This window comes from Ursus maritimus, unplaced genomic scaffold (genome assembly GCF_017311325.1).
Source record: "Ursus maritimus isolate PB19 unplaced genomic scaffold, ASM1731132v1 scaffold_35, whole genome shotgun sequence".
NCBI lineage: Eukaryota > Metazoa > Chordata > Mammalia > Carnivora > Ursidae > Ursus > Ursus maritimus.
The window spans coordinates 11,318,944-11,342,827 of NW_024426119.1; the positions used below are offsets into that span (position 1 = coordinate 11,318,944).

General features: G+C 40.1%; 1 long non-coding RNA gene across 1 annotated transcript; it reads right to left on the reverse strand.

The window, feature by feature from the left end:
* Positions 1-10,845: 10,845 nt before the first annotated feature.
* LOC103656580 lies at positions 10,846-22,774 on the reverse strand. The gene is made up of 4 exons (XR_566648.2): positions 22,249-22,774; positions 18,759-18,814; positions 17,078-17,127; positions 10,846-11,634 (listed from the first exon to the last, which is right to left on the reverse strand). It is a non-coding gene; the product is annotated as an uncharacterized LOC103656580 (long non-coding RNA).
* Between the last annotated feature and the right edge of the window lie 1,110 nt (positions 22,775-23,884).

Genomic DNA, 23,884 nt, shown 5'->3' on the forward strand with positions numbered 1-23,884 from the left:
CAGATGGGTAACATGGGTATCATTTGGGAGCTTGTTAGAAATGCAGATTCTTAAGTCAGCTTCTCACCCCAAAATTATTGAATCAGAATCTACATTTTAACAAGATTCCCCAAGTGATTCATGTGCACCCTTAAGTTTGAGAAACACTGTTAATATATACTTGCAGATGTGTGTCAATATCATTCTGAAAAGAGGTGTCATACTAGCATGTTCATTAGCAAACAAATAGTCGGGTTCAGTAAATGAATAGTGTGAAGTGACAGATAATCAAAGATGGGTGAAAATCAAAATATTTGACTTAGGTTCGTGCTAAATCAGCAAGTCCAAACGACTGTGAGATATTAAATCATGCCAGTTATCATTAAAATGTACAACTTTCATTCCAAATAAGTTTCTCAATTAGCATTGGCAAAAAATATGGGGAAACTTTCCATTTCCATATCCCCTTTACAAGCACAGAACAAGAAAATGTTACCATCTGTAAAGGAGCACACAGTCACCTAACCATGTATTTCTCTGCCCTGGCTATTTATGAAAATAACCTGAGGAGCTTTTAAAACCTGTGGGGGCCCGACCTCCAGACATTCTTTTTTTTTTTTTTTTTTAAAGATTTTATTTATTTATTTATTCGACAGAGATAGAGACAGGCATCGAGAGACGGAACACAAGCAGGGGGAGTGGGAGAGGAAGAAGCAGGCTCATAGCAGAAGAGCCTGATGTGGGGCTCGATCCCAGATCGCCGGGATCACGCCCTGAGCTGAAGGCAGACACTTAACCGCTGTGCCACCCAGGCGCCCCAAACCTCCAGACATTCTGATTTACTTATCTAAGATAAGGACCTGGGCGCCCATGATTTGAATATGCAGCCAGCATTGAGAACCACTGACTACCTAATCCTTCATTCCATAGATGAGGAAACTGGGGTTAATAAAATGGTACCAATATAGCTTAAATATAATGTTTTTCAAAAATAAGTAAATAGTTATTTCTGAAACCTGAAACTCATTGACCAAGTGAAGTCTGACTGTTCGGACAACTGTTAACCATCTCTCCCTCTCTCTTTGCTTTATTATTATTTTTTAAGAACTAAAGGTCTTCTTTATCCTTGCATTAACTCTGTGAACATGGGTTAACCCATCTAACCTTTCTTTGAAAAAATTACCAGCAAAATATTTATCCACAGGAGCTGACACGGCAAATTTCAAAAGAATAAAATTTGACTCCCACTTTTAAACTTGTTCTCACAGATCTTCAGCATGTATTCACATAGTGAGAAGAACTATTTTAAGTAGCTTACAAAATTAAAAACCAAACAATGATTAAAATCTAAGAGGTAACCTCTGAAACTAATAATACAGTGTATGTTAATTAAATTGAATTTAAATAAAAAATTTTTAAAAATCTTAAGAGAAAATAAATCTATAGTTCTGTACTGTAATATTGTGTGTATAATTGGACCCATGCAGTTCAAACCTATGTTGTTCAAGAGTCAACTGTATTTAATTCCACTGAACTATACAACTAAATATGGTTAAAATGGCAAATTTTATGTTATGTACATTTAACCACAATAAAAGAAAAAGTGGGGGTTATTTAAGTTTCAAGCCTCTAAAATAGAAGGATAAATCAAAGCCAGCCTTTGGAATACACTATTTGCATCTTACTTTTACCTTATGACAAAATGTCTATATAATCTACCAAAAAAAAAAATCTTTAATAGTATTCAGTTCTACATAAATACGTGTATGTATTAGTATTCAGTTCTACACACACAAATGTATGACTTGTTGGAAGTTACATTCCCTTTCTCTTAACCACCCCCAACTACTGAATAAAAGTATTTCTAAAAATACACATTAAAAAATCTGAGAGGTGGGCATCTGGGTGGCTCAATCAGTTGGGCATCTGCCTTCAGCTCGGGTCATGATCTTGGGGTCCTGGGATCGAGTCCCGCATCAGGCTCTCTGCTCCTTGGGGAGTCTGCTTCTCCCTCTTACTCTCCCTCTGTGTTCTCTCTCCCCCCCCTCAAATAAATAAAATCTCTAAAAAAAATCTGAGAGGTCAATAGGTGCTAAGGTAATTTTCAAAAAAGGCTGTATTTCTTCGACTTCCCTCCCACCAACAGTGACTTCCCTCCCACCAACAGTAGGGTTCCATTGACACTGAGAGGCTGTGATTGCTTTAGCAATCCTGTAAAGGGCCAGACAGTTAACATCTTAGGCTTTGCAGACCATACGGTCTCTGTTGCAACTACTCAACTCTGCATCGTAGCACAAAAGTAGCCATAGACAAAGTGCAAACGAATGGACATGGCTATGCTCCAACAACACTATTTACAACGACAGGTGGCAGGCTGGATTTGGCAGGAGGCCACAGTTCACTGATTTCTGCAACAGAGTATGGAAGAAATGCCATGTGACTTCTGAAAGTAGGTCATAAAAGGCCCTACAGCGTACACCTGGGTCTCCTGGAACACTCAGTCTCAGGAAGTTCCCTCTTGGAACTTAGCCACCACCCCATAAGAAGCCCAAGCCAGAGAGAGAAACTGGCCCTAGGTAAGTGATCTGGTCAACAGCCCCGGCTGAGCCCAGCCTTTGTGTCATCGCAGCCCAGGTGCTGGCAAGTGAGTGAAGAAGTCTCCTGATGATTCCAGTTGCCAGCTGTTCAAGTCACCACTCAACACTGAGTCTTCCTGGCTGAGGCCCTGGACAGAGTGGAACAGAGACAAAACATTCCCACCAGGCCCTATCAGAATTCTCTGTGGATAGTAAAACTGCTGTTTTCATGTTGCTAGGTTTGGAGCTGGTTTGTTATGCAGCAATAGTAACTAGAACAGACGATGACTAAAAAAATTCTTAAGATCACGGGTGGAAGGCTAAAAATCTCAGAAACCTGGAGTTAACATACTCCATTGAAAATATTTATGCTTTTTTAAAAAAAATTATGCTTTTAAGTCATAAGCCTAACGAAACTTGCAATATCTTTTCCATATGAATAAACATTCTGGAGTAACACATGAAACGTAGTTGCCAACCAATTTGGGATTGTCCTTTGACAATGGCTTTATGGCTGGTTCATAAAACAAATCTGGGACTAGTTACCAACTAATCATTAAATATCTGATTGAAGATAATAAACAATTATGATCAGCTAATTTAGTCCAACTGGCCAAACTAGTTCCTGTGTATGTGTAGAATGCTGACTGCTTGACTGAGCTGTGGTTGCAGACATGTTTTACATAATACTAAAGCAAAATTTACATAGCTAGTCGATACTAGAAAAGTTTTTTAACTTTAAGCAATATAGTCTATGCTCTAGTTGCAGGTAAATTATTATAAAATCTAACCTACTAGATATTCACTAATGCTGAACTTTAGGGATACATGGATTAACAATTTGCTAACAATTTGGCTGTAAGTGTTTAAACTCCCCACCCCCACCCCACCCTGAACGAGCAAGGCCCTGGAGGAGGTTCCCCCCACACCACCAAGCAATGCTCTGGACACCAGGTAGGTATTCTACAGTTCAAATCAATTCTGAACTATCTACCTAGAGAGAGACTCAGATTCCAAAGGGACGGGGATCAATCTCAAAAGACCACCCTCCACTTCTGAAGCCAATTACAAGCTCAGGTTAACACCAGTGCTTCTGGCCAACCAGTTATAGATTGGAGGTTCCAAAGGTCCACCTGCTGGATTTCAGATGCCAGACGCCAAGTCCAGGTTGCTAGCTGTGCTTCTTAGCAACTGGCTATAAATCAGAGGTTCTCCTGACCTCTACCCTTTCAGATTCAACTTATTAGCTAGAATGGCTCACAAAACTCAGGGAAACATTTACATACATTTACCAGTTTATTATAAAAGAATATGATAAAGGATACAGATGAACATCCAGATGGAAGAGATGTTAGGGCAAGGTATATGGCAAGGGACGTGGAGCTTCTATGCCCAGCCTGGGTGTGCTCCTCTCCCAGCACCTCCCTGTGTACACCAACCTGGAAGCTATCCAAATTCTGTCCGTTTCTAGATTTTTATGGAGACTTCATGACATGGCATGGATGATTAAATCATCAGCCTTTGGAGATCAATTCAACCCCCAGCCCCTCTCCTCTACCAGGATGTATGGCCCCATTCTTGGGTGACCCAGGGGCATTCCAAAAGCCACCTCATTAACATAACAAGAGCTACCTTTATCCTCTTAAGAAATCCCACAGGTTTTAGAAGTTCTGTGCTAGAAACAGGACAAAGACCAAATACATAGTATTTTCTTATTATGATTCATAGTATCACAGGAAGGAAGTCACTAAAAGATGACGCTGCTTAAAAAAAAAAGGCGACCTTGTTTCCTGAAATTATGGAATCATTCTCGCACTCGTTTGCTGTAGCTGGCAGGTCTCATGCCCAGTACTCTTATTAGCCTCCCATGGTTAAATCCTGGCAACTAGTTGCTATCTAGTAATAGTCGACACTTTGCCAGCCTTAACAAATGATAAGTATATAGGCAAACTACCCATAGGTGGGACATCAACTGCTAGTTGAAGAATCAAACTATTAAGTTAGAACAAGATTTCTGACAACTTTGGCACTATTGACATTCAGATCCCGCACATCTGACATAATTCTTTGTTGTGGGTCTGTCCTCTACACTGCACGATGTTTACTAGCACCACTGGTCTCTGCCCCCTAGGTGCCAGTAGTGTCCCCCACCTCAAGTCATGACAATCGAAAATGTCTCCAGATGTTGCGAAATGTCCTCTGGGGATAAAATTACCCCCAGTTGAGAACCCCTGGCTTAGAAATATAATTATCCATGTGGTGTTCTTTCTGCTTCCTTTCTTAGAAGACATACCAGGGGATTACTACTGGGGGAGGATGTGGCTATTCTTTTTGGTAATAGACTTAAAGTGTGGGACTGAGGTCTCATAGGAACAACGACCAGGGGCCTCCCTCAGTTCCTTGCCGCATTGACTTTTCCATGGTGTGGCTCAAAAGAAGACAGCTGACTTCATCAGAACAAGGAAGCAAGAGAACAAGAAAGACAGCAAGCAAGACCAACTCAGTCTTTTATAACCTGATCTCGGAAGTGATATCCATCACTTCTGCCTTATTCCATTCATTAGAAGCAAGGCACTAGGGCCAGCCCACACCCAGGCAGGATCATTGTGGGTCAATTTAGAAGCCTGATTACACCAGGATGGAAGGAAGGTTAAAAAAACAAACAAAAAAAATTTTTTTTTTATATTTTCATGTCAAAAAAGGTCTTTTTTCCTATTCTCCTATTTAATCAATAGTCAGGCATAGAATTCTAAGTTGAAGGTGCTGGGCTGGCTTTCCTCCCCATCCCTACTAAGGGTGGGCTGCCCTGAGAAGATAGGATGGGCAGAGCTGGGCCTGCGAGGCAAGGACACCTAACTCCTTCACAGCCCCCACAGGCACAAGGAAGAGCCAGACCTGGTCTCTCCAGGTGCCCCAGGGGAGCCTGGCCAAATGCTTCAGTAGATGAAGAATTATAGAAGAGCAGACTTAAAGGATAAAACCTAGAAGAGACAACATTATTGATTATGCGCCCAACACTTTGAGACCCCCTAAGATCTGCAGACCTTGTCCCTATGGAACAAATTTTTATCTGATGAATCATCCAAACAATCTGCATAATAGACACAGAAAACAAATAAAACAATTGAGTGGAGATGAAATCAGGATACTGAAATATAAAACCAAAACAAACAAGAAAAAAATTGACAAAATTTCAGTCCAGGAATAAAACAATAAAGACAAAAGCAACAGCGATGCTTAGAACCCCAAAGCAGGAGGGAAAGAACTAGATGAAGACATTTTGCCTTTAACCCTTGAAGAGAAGGAAAACAATTCCTAAAATCTTTATTTGAAGTTTTGGTTCTTATGTAAACAAAACCTACCTCTGGATGGACCTGAGGCTGATGAAATCCCGAGAAGTCTCTAAGCTCCTGATGACTTTCAAGCATTGCTGATGTGTGGGATAAATTCTGGTGAAGAGGTCCTGAGAAATTTTAATAGATTTCCTGCAACCATTTGTTTTATGTTTAGATGGTATAAATAGAGACACAAATATTAGATGGAGTAACTATGGCTGGCTAAGAATCCGTCCCTCTGCCGTGCTGTCAACAGATTTTTATTCTATTTTTGTCATTGTTGTTCTTAAAAATATCCTATCGTAACCTTTACAAAAAAGTCCTATCTTTTGTAAGAGCCCTTGGACAAAATTCCCACAGGACACATCTTGGATGTTTTCTTTGCAGCTAGCAGCTTGACCGCAGTGTTGCATTCACTAATGAGGTGATGGAAAATGTTAAAGCTTCCCATGGATTTTCATTTGAGGAAGCCATAAATTTTGAAAACCAACTTGATAGTCAAACAAAACTCCCTGGGAAATTCCACAGAGCTCACCAAGGTAACCTGGAGTCTCAACTAACCTCTGAGAATTACTATAAAGGGTCCCTAAGTGTTCCAACAATGGAAGACATTACTCAAGAACTTAAAGATATATTCTCACAATACCCCAAAGCTGGTAAACATTGATCTTGCATACTGTCATGGGACAGCTCAAATTCAACATATCAGAGAAACACCATGCTGACTTGTACAGAAGTGACTTAGCCAATCCTGACACACTCTCAGCCCAGTTTCACTGGTAGAAAATCAAGTAGAAACACAGAAGGAAAGAGGTAGAGCTTCCATCCACTACTTAGGAAGCCCTCCATATGCCTGACCCCAAGTTTCTCCCTAATGCTTATGCATTGCTGAAAGTCGTGTGTATTCTTCCTGTGATGAAGTTTGAGAATGAGTGCTGTGAAAATGCTCAAAAGCATTCCTGGGGAAGACTTTGACAGAATGAAGGTCAAGTAACTTGGCTTTGCTTAACATAAACTCTTATATAAAACATGACCTGGATTTAATGGTAGATACACATATAAACTCTATACAAACAAGTCAGTGCTTCCTGCAGGTAATTCATAAACCATAGAAAGTACCTAAGAGAATGTTAAAAAATAGGTTTCCCCCTGGGGTGCCTGGGGGGTAAGTCGGTTGAGCACCTGCCTTCAGTTCAGGTCACACGGTCAGCTCCCTGCTCAGTGGGGAGTCTGCTTCTGCCTCTGCCCCTCCCCCTCCCTGCTTGTGCACTCTCTCTCAAATAAGTAAGATCTTTTTTTTTTTTTTTTAAGATTTTTACTTATTCATTTGAGAGAGAGAGAGAACACGAGCGGCGAGAAGGGGCAGAGGAAAAGGGAGAAGCAGACTCCCTGCTGAGCAGGGAGCCCAACATGCGGCTCCATCCCAGGACCCTGGGATCATGGCCTGAGCCAAAGGCAGACGCTCAGCCAACTGAGCCACCCAGGTGCCCAACAAGTAAAATCTTAAAAAAAAAGGGGGGGGGGTTTCTCCTTACTTAGTATTTGGTGGAAAAGCTGTAAGGTGTATGTAGGCCACTTAATCACTGAGTATCTTTGCCTATAAGCCTCTTATTGAATACATTAGCCATTGATAATCTATCTATGCAATGCTCACACCTTGAAGATTTATCTGTTCTTCCAGAAGATAGTATTCCAAGCACGAAGTTTCGTTTCTGCATGATCTCTGGTTCTGGCACTCTAGAAATGCTTAAAGTCATTTTGGATACGGCATTATTATCACCGTGGATCCAACTGTATTATCACTTCTTTGAAGGAACAAATTTTGAGGAGGTGTAGGAGGAAAGAACAGATTCTATAAAATATTACAATGAATCTCACAACTGAGCTTTGACTAGTTGGGGTTTTAAGTATATTGTTAAAGATTTGTAATGTACAGTTAATGGAAGCATCAGACATAGAGAAACTGTGAGCTCATTAAATAAGAGTGTCAGTACAGGGTTTGTCTTTATCATGTGAACTTAAAGGAACAAGTTACAGTTGAAGTTCAAATGGGAGAGCCTGCCATTCTTGTTCCATATCTGGTTGTTGCTATTTATTACTTTATTAAGCTACACCTTCCTGAGTCCTAAGCTTTTCTTTTTTTTTTTTTTAAAGATTTTATTTATTTATTTGACAGAGAGACAGCCAGCGAGAGAGAGAACACAAGCAGGGGGAGCAGGAGAGGAAGAAGCAGGCTCATAGTGGAGGAGCCTGACGTGGGGCTGGATCCCGTAACGCCAGGATCACGCCCTGAGCCGAAGGCAGATGCTTAACCGCTGTGCCACCCAGGCACCCCGAAGAACTCACTTCTAAGCTCACTCACATTGTTGACAGGTATCAGTCCCTCACTTGATGTTGGCCAGAGGTTTTAGTTCCTTGCCGTGTAGGTCTCTCCCCAGGGCTGCTAACAACACGGCAGCTTGCTTCCTCCAGGGGAGAGACTGGGGAGTGGGAGGATATCCAAGACAGAAGCCAGTCTTTTAATCTAATCTTGAAAATGACATACCATTAGTTCTGCCATAAGCTGGTCAGACCAACACTGGTTTAATAGGGTTTCAGATTTAACAAATAAAAAAAAGCGGGATTCTCAGTTAAACTTGATTTTCAGATAAACAACAAAACTTTTTATTACAACTAAGTCCCATGCAGTACTAAAGATACACTTATACTAAAAATTATGCATTGCTTATTCAAATTCAGATTTAGTTGGGCATTCAGTATTTCATCTGTCAACCTTACTCTGGTACAGTGTGGGAGGGGCAACAGAACGGTGTGAAAACCAGAAGACAGAGATCATTGAGTCCATCTTGGAGACTGGCTACCAGAGCTAAGTCTTCCCTTGTAAGTCTTTAATTGTTTTTTCTGATTAATTTCATGTAATTATTCTTCTAGTTGAGCTGAAAATCAAGTTGCCAAAAAAAATGCATTTATAGTTTTTATTGGGATTTCATTGAATCTGTAGATCAATGCAGGAGAAATATATATAGTATAGAATCTTCTGATCAAGACTTTTTACATCCTCTACTAAGTTTTGTATTTTTCTTCATCTAGATTCCACATATTTCCTATTAGGGTTTGGTGGTGTTGTTGCTTTGATTTGTGATTGTCATAATTTTACCTATGATATGTTTGAACTGGTTGTAGTTGAAATACAAAAATGCTACTGATTTTTATACATTTATTTTCTAAGGCTGCCTTATCAAATACTCTATTATTTCTAATAACTTTTAAGTTGATTCTCTTAGGTTTTCCAGGTATATTATAATGTCATCTGCAAATAATGATAATTTTCCACCTCCTTTTCAGTATTTAAGCCTCTTATTTTTTGTTATTTTGACTGACTACACTATAAAGCAGCTATCTTTTTTTTTTTTAAGATTTTATTTATTTATTTGACAGAGATAGAGACAGCCAGCGAGAGAAGGAACATAAGCAGTGGGAGAGGAAGAAGCAGGCTCATAGCGGAGGAGCCTGACATGGGGCTCGATCCCAAAACGGCGGGATCACGCCCTGAGCCGAAGGCAGACGCTTAACCGCTGTGCCACCCAGGCGCCCCCAAAGCAGCTATCATTTTTTTTAAATGACTTATCCATTTATTTTAGAGACAGAGCACAAGCAGGGGGGTGGGGAACAGAGGAGAGGGAGAGAGAATCCCAAGCAGACTCCGCTGAGCATGGAGCCAAACAAGGGGTTCGATCCCATAACCCCAAGATCACAACCCAAGCTGAAATCAACAGTCAAACACTCAACCAACTAAGCCATCTAGGTGCCCCCCCCTTTTTTTTAAGTAGACTCCACTTCCAGCACAGAGCCTGATGCAGGGCTCAAACTCACAACTCTGAGATCAGGATCTGAGCTGAAATCAAGAGTTAGGTCACCCAACCAATTGAGCCACCTAGGTGTCCCAAGCAGTAATCATTTTTATGAGAAAAACTTGGGACTAGGAAAAGTTTTTTTTGTTTTTAAGATTTATTTATTTATTTATTTATTTATTTATTTGAGAGAGAGAAACTGTGAGGGGGTGGGGGGAGAGGCAGAAGGAGAGAGAGAACATCAACCAGATGACTGCTGAGCAGGGGAGTCTGATATGGGGCTCGGTCTCAGGCCCCAAGATCATTACCTGAGCCGAAACCAAGAGTTGGACATTCAACGGACTGAGCCACCCAGGCATCCCTAGGAAAAGTCTTTAGAACTGAGGGGAAGTATTATATGGGAAAACTATTCTACACATTTTATAATTTAGATTGAGGTATAAATGCGCTATGATGTTTCCAAACTACCCTCCCCAAATGCCTTGAACCAAAACTTGCTACATAAAAAACTTCCCGGAATTTTAGTTTAAATATCCCATATCTGCATTGCTTTGAAAGAACTTGCAACAGAGTCTGACTTCCAGATGGCAGCCTGACTTTTTCCTTACTTAACATTTCAGGCAAAATGTTCAAGGGGGACTTTTCATAGTACTTTAGACACGTCACTTCCCAAAGAACTCACTACCTAACAAGCTTTGGATCAGAATCACACATGTAAAGATAAGTAAGAACAGAGTCCTCTGCAAAACCAGAATACAGGCCACAGCACAAAGACAATTTAACCTAACAGGGGAAAAATGAGAGACTCAGCTCTCAGGGGAACGCTATATCTTTTGCCAGGAATTGGTGCCCATCCTTTTTTTCCCGGTGCACATTCTTTAACAACAGCTGTTAACAATCTTGAGCATTGGGAGTGTCGGATTTCTTTACCGGGGAAATGCTTAGGAGTAGCAGTCTGGTGAGAAGGGAAGCTATAGGACTTGCTTTAACTTCATGCTACTTCCGCATAGTAAGCATGCTGTTTTTACTTAGATTGCACACTATGCAATGATAAAAATAATGTTTTCTAAAGATGTTTTTATTTGTAATTAATAAACTTTTTTCTTTTTAGATATTAATTATGATTCTGAAGGAGGATTGTGGGGTTTGTGAAAACTGGTAAGGGGAGCTAAGGCTCTCCTAGGCCATTCCTTTATATATATAGCATTACCAAGGCTATATATAGCACCGTTCTACACTGTATAAAAGTTAAAAAGATATAATTCTTACCTTCAAAAAAGCACAGTCCAAAGGTGCAAGCAAACAGGTGCAGAGAATATGTAAAGAGTGAATCAAAGAAGACGAGTGGGGTAACTACTGATTGTAAGCACAGTACAGAATACTCAACCTCTAGGGTACAAATGAAAACATTGATACTGAGGGCTAAGTTGATTTTAAACTTTGTCTTAACATGGTGTTAATGATGGCAAAATATTCCAGTGCAGTGGGGCATGTGCCTTTTTCTAACACACCCAGTGATATGGTCCTAAGCCGTGATGAGTTTGGAGAGGTACCTACTCCCAGGCCCCAGGTTATGTAACAACTTTTTGGGAAATAGGTAATATGAGGTATTTCAGAACCTATGCAGAGTTCAACTGAGGGCTGAAGCCTGGAAAATGATCCAGATGGAGTGGCTTCATTTCAACACGTATTTATTGAGTACCTATGTATTAGGCACCATGTTGGGGACAAAACATGGTCTCTATCTTCAGAGAAAAGGGAAGAAGTTTTCATCTCTGTCATCTCAGAATCACACTCAGGATCTCACCTGTACATAGCAATTTGAGATGATCCATCAAAATGAGTGGTCTTGCATTTCTAGAAGCTTCTTCTCTTTAAGATTTTGTCTTCCTTCTGAACAGAGTACAAAAAATAAAATGGAAAATGTGCTCTGTCCTGTTCTCTCTTTTTTTAAGCTTTTATCTTTAAGCAATCTCTACACACAACTTGGGGCTTGAACTCACAACCCCCAGATCAAGGGTCACACATTCTACTGATTGAGCCAGCCACGCACCTGTCCTGTTCTCTTTAACTCTCAAATGCCCAGCAAAAAAACCAAAAACCAAAAACCAAAACAAAACAAAAAAAACCCCAAAACACTGAAAATTTAAGCTGATTTTGCTATTGCTCAGAAGGAGTGAGTTAACAGCAATTTTTATCTAAACGAACGCCAACTGTAAGCCAATTTAAACCAAATACGCCAGTCCAAACCATTCTATTGGGCAGTAGACTGGTGCAAACTCCATCCTAGCCTGATTAAATGACATCCACCAGAACCCAAATGCCTGGGGAGGAGCAACTTAATTAACATTTTTCACTGAAATCTTGATTCTTATCTACCGTCCTATCCTCCAAAACCTCTCTTTCCCAAAGTCTTCTCCACCTGAGAAAATGCCAACCCATGCCCCCAGCCACTTGCTCAACCCAGATATGTTAATGCATCTGCTCTCTGACCTCCCACATCCAATGACCAAGCCCTTCAATTCTACCTCCAATACATCGCGAATTCATCTTCTTCTCTTTCCCCTAACACCACACTAATCTAAGTCATCTGCTTCTCCCACCTACACAATTGGCCTGCTTACTTTCACCCTGACCTCTATCAAATTCCTCAGATAGATATGTGATTTAACCTAACTTGTTTTTTTCTGGATATTTCTCCCCTCAGAATGTAAGCTCCTTGAAGACAAAGACCAGGTCTGATTTTTTTCTCTGGGGTATTGCTAATGCCTAGCATATAGTAGGCATCAATAAAACTTGAGAGAATGAATGCATGAGTGCTTTGTAGAATCCCTGCATAATCGGAGTCCTCCTCTGTAAAACAGACAGAGCTCAGAGTCCATTCTCCTAAAAGTCTTTTTCCCTTTGGAGCCTCATGAACCAACTCCTCAAGGATAGTTGAGTCTTTTTGCTTCCTTCAGGCAGATTGTATGGTGACCTTTTAGCAGAGCCTTTTAGGAAGAAATCAGGAGTGAGAGCTCTAAATAAGAGCACGACTAGATGGAAATAATCCAAACCGAGCCTACGTCTTTTCTAAAGCTTTGGAAAGATGCGGAGAAATTTTATTTTATTTATTTTTATTTATCTTTTTAAGGTTTTTGTTTGTTTGTTTTGGGCTTTTTTTGTGTGTGTTTTTTTAATAAAATTTTTTATTATGTTAGTCACCATATAGTACATCCTTAGTTTTCAATGTAATGTTCCGTGATTCATTAGTTGCATATAACACCCAGTGCACCATGCAATATGTGCCCTCCTTGATACCCATCACCAGCCTATTCCAGTCCCCGCCCCCCCCCCCAGCCCTCAGTATAGAAGTGGAGAAATTTTAAAAGATAAACACCATCTTAGAAATAGAGCCTTTGAGGAAATACTGCCATCTGGTGGCAATAATCTTAATCTGCAGGCAACCAAGACCTTTCCCCTTGGCCTTAGATTCATCTAAATTTTTCTGAAATTTTACAACCTTGACTTTAACTTTGGTATGAGTCTCCTTTAATTCATCATGCCTTCTCTTCTGGAAATGTATGCCCTTCAGTTCTGGGAAATTTCCTGGAGTTACTTCTTTGATGTTTTTCTCCTCACCATTTTCCCTGTTCTCATTTTGTTTGGAATTCCTGTAACTTGGATATTAGATCTCCTGAATTGATCTTTTTTTAACTTTTTAATCCTTTTTCTTCCACTTTCCCCTCTAGTTTTTGTGGGGTTTTCTGTACTACTTTTTAAGAAGTGATGATTTTGGGTCCACCAAAACATTGCTAAAAAAGCTGTTGATAAAACAAAGATGAGCTTATTCCTACTGAAGTAAGGGACAGTGCTAACTTGACTGTCTACTAGTGGCCTCTCAGAGGGGGAAGGGCAAAGTCAAGATATTCGGAGGTTTTGAAGCCTAGTTTAAGGCAGGTCTTTCAACGCTACCACTTGATTCAGATAGAACAGAGATAATAGTTCAGGGATGGTGGACACAGCAAGCAAGGATTTTGAGATGAGGGATTGGAGTCTTGAGGAACAAACTGATGCTATTGGTTAGCTAACCAGTTTGATATTCCTTTAAATGGGCTTCCTGGGGAAGGAAACTCCCAGAGCAAAGTTATTTACATCTTCATTGCTCTGTGAAAGAGTTCCTTATAATAATAAAGTTATATTGGCGACAAGACTGAAATAATAGTTCTATAAATGTAAACAGTAAGTTGTGTGAGTATAGCTGGTTTCAGTTCGCAGGGGTCTTCTCACCTTATTTTTCTTCCTTTTTGTTGAACTTTTCACTTCTACTATACTCTTTTCAATTTATAAGCAACTTTTTTCTTCTGAATGTTCCTTTTAAATATGTTCTTTCTTTTGTGGGACAAAGGTTTTGAAGCAAGTTTTCCTACCAACTTCATAGCCACTATTTTCTCTGAGTTCCTTTTTGTTCCTTTTGGTCTCTCTCATGCTGGAGGCTTTCCTTGACTATCTGAGGGCGAGCCTTGGCCGTCTATTTAAGAGAGTAAGGCCCATAGTAAGGGTGAGGCAGGGTAGGAGGTTGGGCCACTCAGTGGAGGATGATCTTATTAGGACTGCGGGATTTTGCCCCTCTTGGGCTGGAAAGTTTTCCCAGTGAGGAATTATCGAGTTACCTGTGGATGGAGGAGGAAATGGAGTAAGCCCGGTTGCCAGCATTCTCAGAGTTAAGCTTGAAGAGGGGGCTGATAGGTCTTGCCATCTAATATTGACTTTCATGTAATTCCCATTTTCAGTAGAATATCTCTGTCTTCAGCTATGCTTCATATTTTTTCTCACAAACACTCCCCCTTCCAGAGGTATCTAGTACCTTCAGGACCTAAGCTTTCCCAGGGGGTTCTGAGAATTGGCTTGCTCTGGCTTACCTTACTAATAGCTTAGTGAGCTATTACTCTGCAGTCAGTTCCCACACTTCTACCTGCTTTACAACTTCCAAAATGTGGTTGCTGTCATCTAGTCACCCAAAAATTATGCATTTTGAGCTTATTGTCTTTTTAGAGGACTTTGGATAAGCAACAGAGATAAATAAATGTGTTTACTTGATCCCATTTAAGTAGGAGTCTGCATTATATTCCTAAGGTCCCCTCTAATTCTAAACTCTTTTGTTTTAAGTGCATTTTCATTAAAGCAAGAATAACATAGCTGGGAATGATACTGAAGCAAGTACAACTCAGGAATCTCATGTCCAAATGCATGAGGAGAAAAGAGGTAATTGGCTTTTCTTTTCAGTAATCAATCTAGGGAAGCTTCAAGGAAGAAGCAAAATTTGAGGAACTATTTATATAAGAAATGTACATCTTGCAACAGAGCAGATGAAAACATCTTTTAATAACCGAACCTGAAACTTTACGTATACATTTTAAGAGCAGCAGGGGTGGAACAAAAAAGAAATTGAGGGAGCCTGCAGCTAGCTCATTCTTGATTCAGAGTGCAACAGGAACCTACCATCAGGCTTCAGGCAGTGAGAGGGTATGAGTAAGGCAGTAAAAGGAAAGACAGAGGAAACTGTGGTATCTGCTAGAAGGATAAACTGAAGGAGAAAGAGACAATACAAACAAAACAAAACAAAACCAAAAATTTTTTTTTAAGAAACAGAAAAGTCAATCTTCTAAAATTCATAGGGAATTTTAAGGGGCCTTGCATAGCCAAAACAATACTGAGAAAGAAGAACAAAGCTGGAGGACTCCCTTCCCAATTTCAAATTTTACTACATGGCTACAGTAGTTTAAAATCTGTGTGGTACTGGTATAAGGATAAACAAATAGACCAATGAAATATAACTGAGAATCCAGAAACAAACCCATACATCTAGGGCCAACTGACTTTCAACAAGGATGCCAAGACCATTCAATGAGGAAAGAATAGTTTCTTCAATAAATGGTGCTGGCGCAACTGGATATCCATACTCCTATCTCATAAAAAATTTACTCAAAATGGATCAACAACCTAAATATAAAAGCTAAAACTATAAAACTCTTAGGAAAAAAAAAAACTATGGGTAAGTCTTCATGACTTTGGATTCTGAATGGATTCTTAGACATGACATCAAAAGCACAAGCAACAACAACAACAAAAGATACATTAAACTTCATCAAAATTAAAATCTTTTGTGCATAAAGGACATTATCAGGAAAATGAAAAGACAGGCCCTAATAGAGCTAAAGAACCAGGCCTGTCTTGTGCCTTAAGGACCTACTTTGGGGGACACTGTGTCCCATGGGGACATGAGTTCTCCTTTGGGATTTCATTGCAAAGTGCATGATTTACCTCCTCACAAAAATAAAAAACAGTACAGAAGAAGAAGGAGGAGGAGGAGGAGGAGGAGGAAGAGAAAAGAAAGAAAAAAACGAGAAGATGACCCACAGAATAGGAGAAAAAATTTGCAAATTATGTGTCTGATAAAGGGTCTAGTGTTCAGAATACACGAAGAACTGTTACAACTCAACCACAAAAAGATAAGCAACCCAAAGTAAAATTGTGCAAAGAACTTGAATAGACATTGCTTCAAAGAAGTTATATCAATGCCAACAAGCACAGGAAAAGATGCTCAACATCACTGGTCTTTAGGGAAATGCAAATGAAAACCACAATGAGATACCACTCTAAGCCCACCATATGACTATTTTTAAAATGGAAAATAAATTCTGATGAGGATAGGGAGAAAATGGAATCCTTGTATATTGCTGGTGGAAATGTGACAGAGGGCAACTGCTATGAAAGCCAGTTTGAAGGTTCCTCAAAACGTTAAGCATAGACTTACCATATGACCCAGCAATCCCATTCTTAAGTGTATAGGCAGAAGAATTGAAAACAGGGGCTCAAACAAGTACAGATACATGCATATATTCATAACAGCATTACTCACAATAGCCAAAAGGTAGAAACAGTCCAAATGTCCTCTGACAGATGAGTGGATAAACAAACTATGGTATACCCGTATGATGGAATTCTATTCAGCCATAAGAAGGAATGAAGTATTGATACATGCTACAACGTGAAGGAACCTCAAAAACACTAGGCTTAGTGGAAGAAACCAGACCCAAAAGGCCACTTGTTATCTAATTTTAGTTACACGAAATAGCTAGAACAGGTAAATCTAGACAGACAGAAATCAGTTTGGTGGTAGCCAGGGACTCAGGGGAGGGAAGAGTGAGGAGTGACAATGGGTACAGGGTTTTCTTTGGGGGTAATGAAAATGTCTTAGAACTTGACAGAGGTGGTGATTTAACATCATGAGTGTTCTAAATGTCACTGAATTGTATACTTTAAAATGGTTAATTTTATGTTATGTGAATCTTACCTTAATTTTCAAAAGAATAGAGGAGATGCTGAAGGACTCACCAAAAAAGCCTTAGGAGTAAGACAGAAAAACAAATAAAAAATAGTGAAACAAATACAAAGCAGAAACAAAACAAGGAGGCATAAAACAGATAATTTCTTCTTGGAAGCAACAATGGCTGTGAACATTCTTAGCTCAAAAAAAGGGGGCAGAATGTACATAATCACAAAAAAGGCAAATGAATTTTCTAATTAGCAGAGCTCTGGGAATGCTGGTTGGACAGGTGAGACACGCGCTTATCATTTTGAGTTCACTAAGATACTAAAGGGCAATAAACCTAAGTGAAGTAGAGACAGGGAAGAACTCTGCTTTTCTGAGAACTTAGGGAATTTGAAAAGATAGCTCAGATTGGTTTGAAAAGTGGTTACAGAGTAGACTAGAAAAGAAAAACCATTGCAGTAAGGATTAGGACTTACAGAGATATAACGTAAGATAGGAAGATAGTGAATATCTAACACTGACTACTAAAGCTTGAAAACCTACACCAATCTAAGTACTTTGAGAGGAAACCTGAATTGTATTACAACTGTACGTTCATGTATACCGTGTACAGTATATACACACACTGCAGTACATGTGCTTTCAAGCTCTATGGGTTGAACAACAGACGGGAAAATCTGAAGATTTATGAAGCAGTAATCTAACTTTTTAAAAAACATTTATTCATTTTAGAGGGAGAGAGAAATTGTATGCATGTGCTATTGGGGGGAGGGGCAGAGGGAGAGAATCTCAAGCAGATTTGGTGCTGAGCAAGGCTGGCCCAATGTGGGGCTTGATCTCAGGACCTTGAGATCATGACCTGAGCAGAAATCAAGAGTCTTATGCTTAACCAACTGAGTCACCCAGGTACCCCAGCAGTAATCTAACATTTTATTCTCAGAAAAGGTTGAAAGGTTAAATTAATGAGTGTATAAAGGTATGCTTACAAATGTTCATTGCAGCATTGATTATATTAGCAAAATAACTGATTCAAAGTAAATATTCACTAGTATGGGAATGGATATTTTATGGTAACCATATGAGAAATATTACAGAGACATTAAAAAGGGTGAGGCAGATTTTTACATATTGGTTTAGAAAGAGGTTCAAAACATAACTAAGTGGGGAAAAAAAGGCATACTGTAGAGTAAGATATGGAAAAGGGTTTCCATTTTGTGAAACCAAAGAAAACAAAAAGCCCCAAGGAACAAAATTCAATAAATGTTTGTGTTAGCCTAGAAGAAATCTAGAAGACTGCACACCCAACTATAAACAGCAGTTACCTCAGATGGTAATGGCTGGGAGACTGCTTAAGTTAACATAAGTAAAGCCCTTAGAACAGTGCCTGGCACATAACTGGTATTTATTATGCGTTAACCACAATCATTTTTCCTTTATATACTTTGACACTGAATTATTACAAAAGTTACTTTTGTAATTTAAAAAAAAATGTTTACAGAATGACAGAAAAACAAATGGCTAAAAACATATAAAAAGATGCTCAGTCTCATTAAGATTCAAGAAAGTACAAATTAAAATAACAGTATCATTTTCTGCCCATAAGGTTGGCAAAAAGGGAAAAGGTTTATAATATCCACTTCGGTGAAAATTTTACTAAACGAGCATTATCACGCACAAGCAAATCAATTTGTATCATACCTACCAAAGTTTAAAACCTGTATATCGTGTGATCCAGAAACTTCACTTCTAGAAATCAATCTGAAAGATATAGTTGCCATACACACAAAGTGATATGTATAAGGATATTCACCATTTAGCAGTGAAAAACTGGAAATAATCTAATGTCCACCAATGAAATGAAGGTACATGGAATTATGCAATCATCAAAAAGAATGAGATCTCTATGTATCAATACGGAAAATTCTCTAAGAAGTAAGAAAGTTAGTTGTGAATCTGTGCCAGTTATTGATTTATTGCCTCTCAGCTCCAAATCTATCCTTCATAGCCCTGTTTTGTGATACCGGCTGTTACATTTTTCCTTTGCCAGCTGATACAATTTTAAGCTCCATCAGTAGGGGGCGCTAGAGGGACACAGCAGGAGGAAGGGGGATTCTCTTCCTGGTTCCTAGATGCTCTCCTCATTTTTCCCTTTGTATTGGGGGAATACCTAGTGGTGCTTGCCTACCACTAAGTTTCAACAGCACCCCAAGCAGGCAGCTTCCCAGTGAGTTTCAACAGCATTCCTGTATCTTTCCATTTAGTTGCGCCAGCATCCTTGCGAGCAGCCTCCCAGAATCTCAGTAGCTTCCTAATGAGTTTGTCTGCACTCCCAACTCAACAGTCCAGCCTGCTTTCCTGCATGCCAGTCTCAACAGGCGGCAATTCATCAAACTTCGTCATCCAGTGACATCATCTGTAATATGCTCTCCCACAAAGTCCAATCATCAGCCTTGGAGAAAAGGGACCTCTTCCAAATTCATTCCTTCCTTGAGCACTTTGCCTCAACCTTAGAAGTAGTGGCTGCTCCCTAAACCTGTTATTGTATTGTTTTAGAGTTCTTTTTACCCCTTAGTAGTTAATTCCATTACTAGTTAATAATTCTCTATATTAAACTTTCTCTATTGAATGTGTGGTTTCTGTCTCCTGAGACTCTCGCTGATGAAACATCTCATTTATGTTTTAAAAAACTGTGTGTGTGCATACACACATACACACTTATGTAAATGTATAGATGACATGGAATATACCAAATTATTAACAGTGATTATTGAGGAAAAATGAGTGGGATTGCAAGTATAGGGTTAAAGAGGATTTTCTCATTTACTCTATATACTTGTCATTTTAATTTTTTACAATAAACATTAATTCAAGTAGTATATAATTCAAAACAAATATATATAAAACGTATAAAATACATATATAATGTCAATTTCTGGGGATTAAAATACAGTATTAGGGGACTGCTTCATGACTGAGGGTTGCTCTTGGAAAGATACACTAATTATAAATAGAAAAAATGATAAATTGGGGCACCTGGCTGGCTCAGTAGGTACAACACGTGACTCTTGATCTCAGGGTTGTTAAGTTCCAGCCCCACGTTGGGTGTAAAGATTACTTAAAAATAAAATCTTTGAGGGGGTGCCTGGGTGGCTCAGTCAGTTAATCGTCTGCCTTCAGCTTGGGTCATGACCTCGGGGTCCTGGGATTGTGCTCTGCGTCAGGTTCCCTGCTCAGTGGAGAGTCTGCATTTCCCTCTCTCTATGCCTGCTGCTCCCCTGCTTGTGCTCGCTCTCTTTCTTGCTCTCTCTAAATAAATACCTAAATAATAAAATAAAATCTTTGGAAAAAATGATAAATTATAAAAAAGCAATGAAGAGGGACGCCTGGGTGGCTCAGTTGAGCATCTGCCCTTGGCTCAGGTCATGATCTCAGGGTCCTAGGATACAGCCCTGCTTAGTCCGGTTCCCTGCTTAGTGGGGAGTTGGCTTCTTCCTCTCTCTCTGCCTCTCCCCCCACTTGTGTTCTCTCGCTCTCTCCCAAACAAATAAATAAAGTCTTTTAAAAAAGGCAATGAATTGTGTGGAAAAGACAAATTCTACGTGATAAGGATTTGAGATTATTGCATAATTTCATGAGATGTCAGAAATTATGGCACTGCTCACTGTGTCAAGGGTTGCACATGCAAGAAAAATGGTAATAGGAAGATGACCAGCTCCAGCCTCACTATATTAATAAGCAGAAGTTAGTACCTAGAATACAAGAAGATTATTTATAGGTTTAGAGCTTGCCCAAGCCTCACCTAAAACTTTGGAGGCCTTGAGTTGAGGGAAAGGCAAACAGTAAGCCCTGAAGTGCTAACAACTATCATTCCAATAATTTCCAGCTGTATTTCTCAACTTCCTCCCACCCCTGCCTAATTGCCTATTCCACAGTAGCCATGACAAAATCTAGTCAGAGTTGTAAAGTCAGCATTCCCTAACTCAGCAGGGACCCCAAAATATAAATTTTTCTTGAAACTGAAGTGTTTTATAGAATCAATCTGAGGGAATGAACTCGAAGTAGTGAAGTATATTTATATGCCATTCATATATGGTACACATAACTGAACTTGCAAAAAATAAAAAGAGCTTTAGTCTTAAGTGGAAACTGTGGTGTGAAGAAAAAAAGCACTCAAGTGAATTAGAATCACAGTCCTAATACTATCTAGTATTTCTTTTTACTCAATTAGTTAAGCAGATGGGTTTTAAAGTCAGATTTCCTGGGATCAAATCCCAGCTGTAGCACATATTAGCAGATTAATCACGATTAGCCTTTTTTTTTTTTCTCATTTGTAAAAAGGGGACAAGCGCACCTCCAGCCTTGGTTTTTGAAGAACATATAAGATATGCACAGTATTTGGTACTTACTAAGATCTCAATACATGTCACTTTCACTCACTTTATGAGTCTCGGGGTTTTTTTTACCTAAAAATGAGGGGTCCCTACTAGATTATCTCAAAAGCCCCTTTCCTGCTTTACCAGTCTACAAGTCTAGAAATCAAGAATAGCTTTTTTAGTGGAGTTGGGATGGAAGGAGGTAGTACTACAGAAAATAGTCTAACATGAAAGTCAATGAAAGAAGTCTTATCAGAAAGGCAGCAGATAATTCAGTAGAAACTGTCTTCAGGGAGTTCACGTCAAGAGAATTGTATCATAGGAGTCAAAGTGCCAGGTATCCTGTAAAGGCAGAGGTAAGAAGAGAATGCCTTTCTCAAGACTGGAGGGTGCACAGGTGATCTTGCATCTGCTGATCTGGTTGTCTAGGCCCAGTCCTTTGAGAAGAATGACAGTCCCACTCAGAGGGGCTAAGGAAAAATCCCTCTATCAGTCACCTCTTCAAAGGCCAGACCTCACCTCTGCACTCAAATTAATTTGCATGCGTCAGTTTGATGCAAAAGGGGCGGTTAACTCTGTGATCAGACCGGCCCAAGCTACAGCGGACTCCCAACACACTCCCAGGCTTTGCTTTACTGACCCACTCGGACTGAAGCCCTGGGCATCCCACACTCGGGTGGGTTATTTTATTCTTCCCTTTACCTATTCAGTGTCCCGCCTGCATTCTCCTTTCCTTGTCCTTAAGTCCCCTCACCGCGCCGCTCCCCCCACATCTCTCCCTCCCCGTGCCCATTTCTTCGGTCCCTCTCAAGCTCCCACCTTCTCTTTCTTCTCGCATTGCTTCCTATCTCTCAACTTCCGACGTTCATATTTCACCTCTTTCCAGTTTTTCCCCCGCCCGGTTCAGGCTCTTTTCCCGCGCTCACCCTTGTCTAGCTGACCGCGGCTCGCCTACCCACGCAGGATTGAAGGCTGGAGGGTGAGCTGTGCAGAGGCCCCGCCCAGGGTGCGTGCCGCCTCGGTTCTCCCGCCCCCTGAAGGCGGGGCCCGAGAGCGATTGGTTCGCATGGTGCACCTCCCAGGTCTGGGAGTTCTTCCCTACCAACCTGGGCGTGTTCGGACCACTTCCGCCCCTCGCCAGGAAAGCACGCCTTCCGCTCGCAAGTTGGCGGCGAAGGGTTTGACTTGTTCTTGCTGGGATTGTGCGCGGTTTCGATGTATTCTTTCAAATTTTCTGTCTGTTCTGCAGGCGGCGTTTCTAGGATGCGTGCTGTTTCTTGACTACGCCCAGATTTGCTTTAAATAGGAGACCGAATTAGAAAGCCGGCCCTTCCTCTCCAAACTTCCTACTTGTTCATTTTTAGCCAGATTTCTAAAGTCCAACAAACTCATTCGTAGCCATGGACTGAGCTCCGTGATAGTACTAAGAGTGGCTAATACTCCAAACTTACTGTGCGACAGCTACTATTATCAGATGCTTTGTAAGAATTAGCTCACATTTCTGTAAGACAGACATATTATCCCCGTTTTACAGATGAGGACACTAAGTTACAGAGAAGTATCTTCCTCAAGATCAGCTATTATTGCAGCTATTAAGTGGCAGTTAGAATTAGAACCAGGTAGTCGGACTCCACTAAACCAAACTGTAACAACTGCCTTTGGGACCCTAGGATAAACCCGCTGCAACTCAAGAAGCAAAATTTTGAGGCTTACCTCTTCCTGAGTCAGATTTAGAAGACATGGAGGAGGAAGGATGAGGATGGGAAAGAAGACCAAGAGATTCTTTGTTTTGGCGCTATGTTCTCTGACCTTAGTGAACTGGAGGTTAAGGTGGATTCATTACGTGTATATACAGTATGTGGATATCCTTTTGAAATCATTCTTTAAAGGCAACTTGCTAAAATATTAAGAGGAAAAAACTATTAAATGATCTCTTATTAAAATGGAGAAAACATAGCTCTCTAATACTAAAATATAGTATTATGTTTATTTCAAGAGAATGTGTCACGGGAGTCAAAGTGCCACATATCCTGAAAAGGAGCCTGGATATTCCTTAGGGGTTTATAAGTAGACAGTATTTTTGTTTCTGTATTAATATTTAAGGAGACATATAGTAGCTATACAAAAGTGGGGGGAGGAGGGAAAAAACCTTGCCCATTAAGTCTGTATGCACCTTTCGAATGATTGAGTAGTCACATAAATCTCAGCTCACTGTTAAAATTTCCAGAAACAGAGCTTTTCTGCACAAGTGTTATTACTCACCATACCACATTACATCATATAATTTATAGAATGACCGGGAACGAAAATGTTAAGTTATTTGATATGGTATTTATCATTTCAAATATAAGTTCAGGGGCGCCTGGGTGGCACAGAGGTTAGGCGTCAGCCTTCGGCTCAGGGCGTGATCCCGGCGTTATGGGATCGAGCTCCACATCAGGCTCTTCCGCTATGA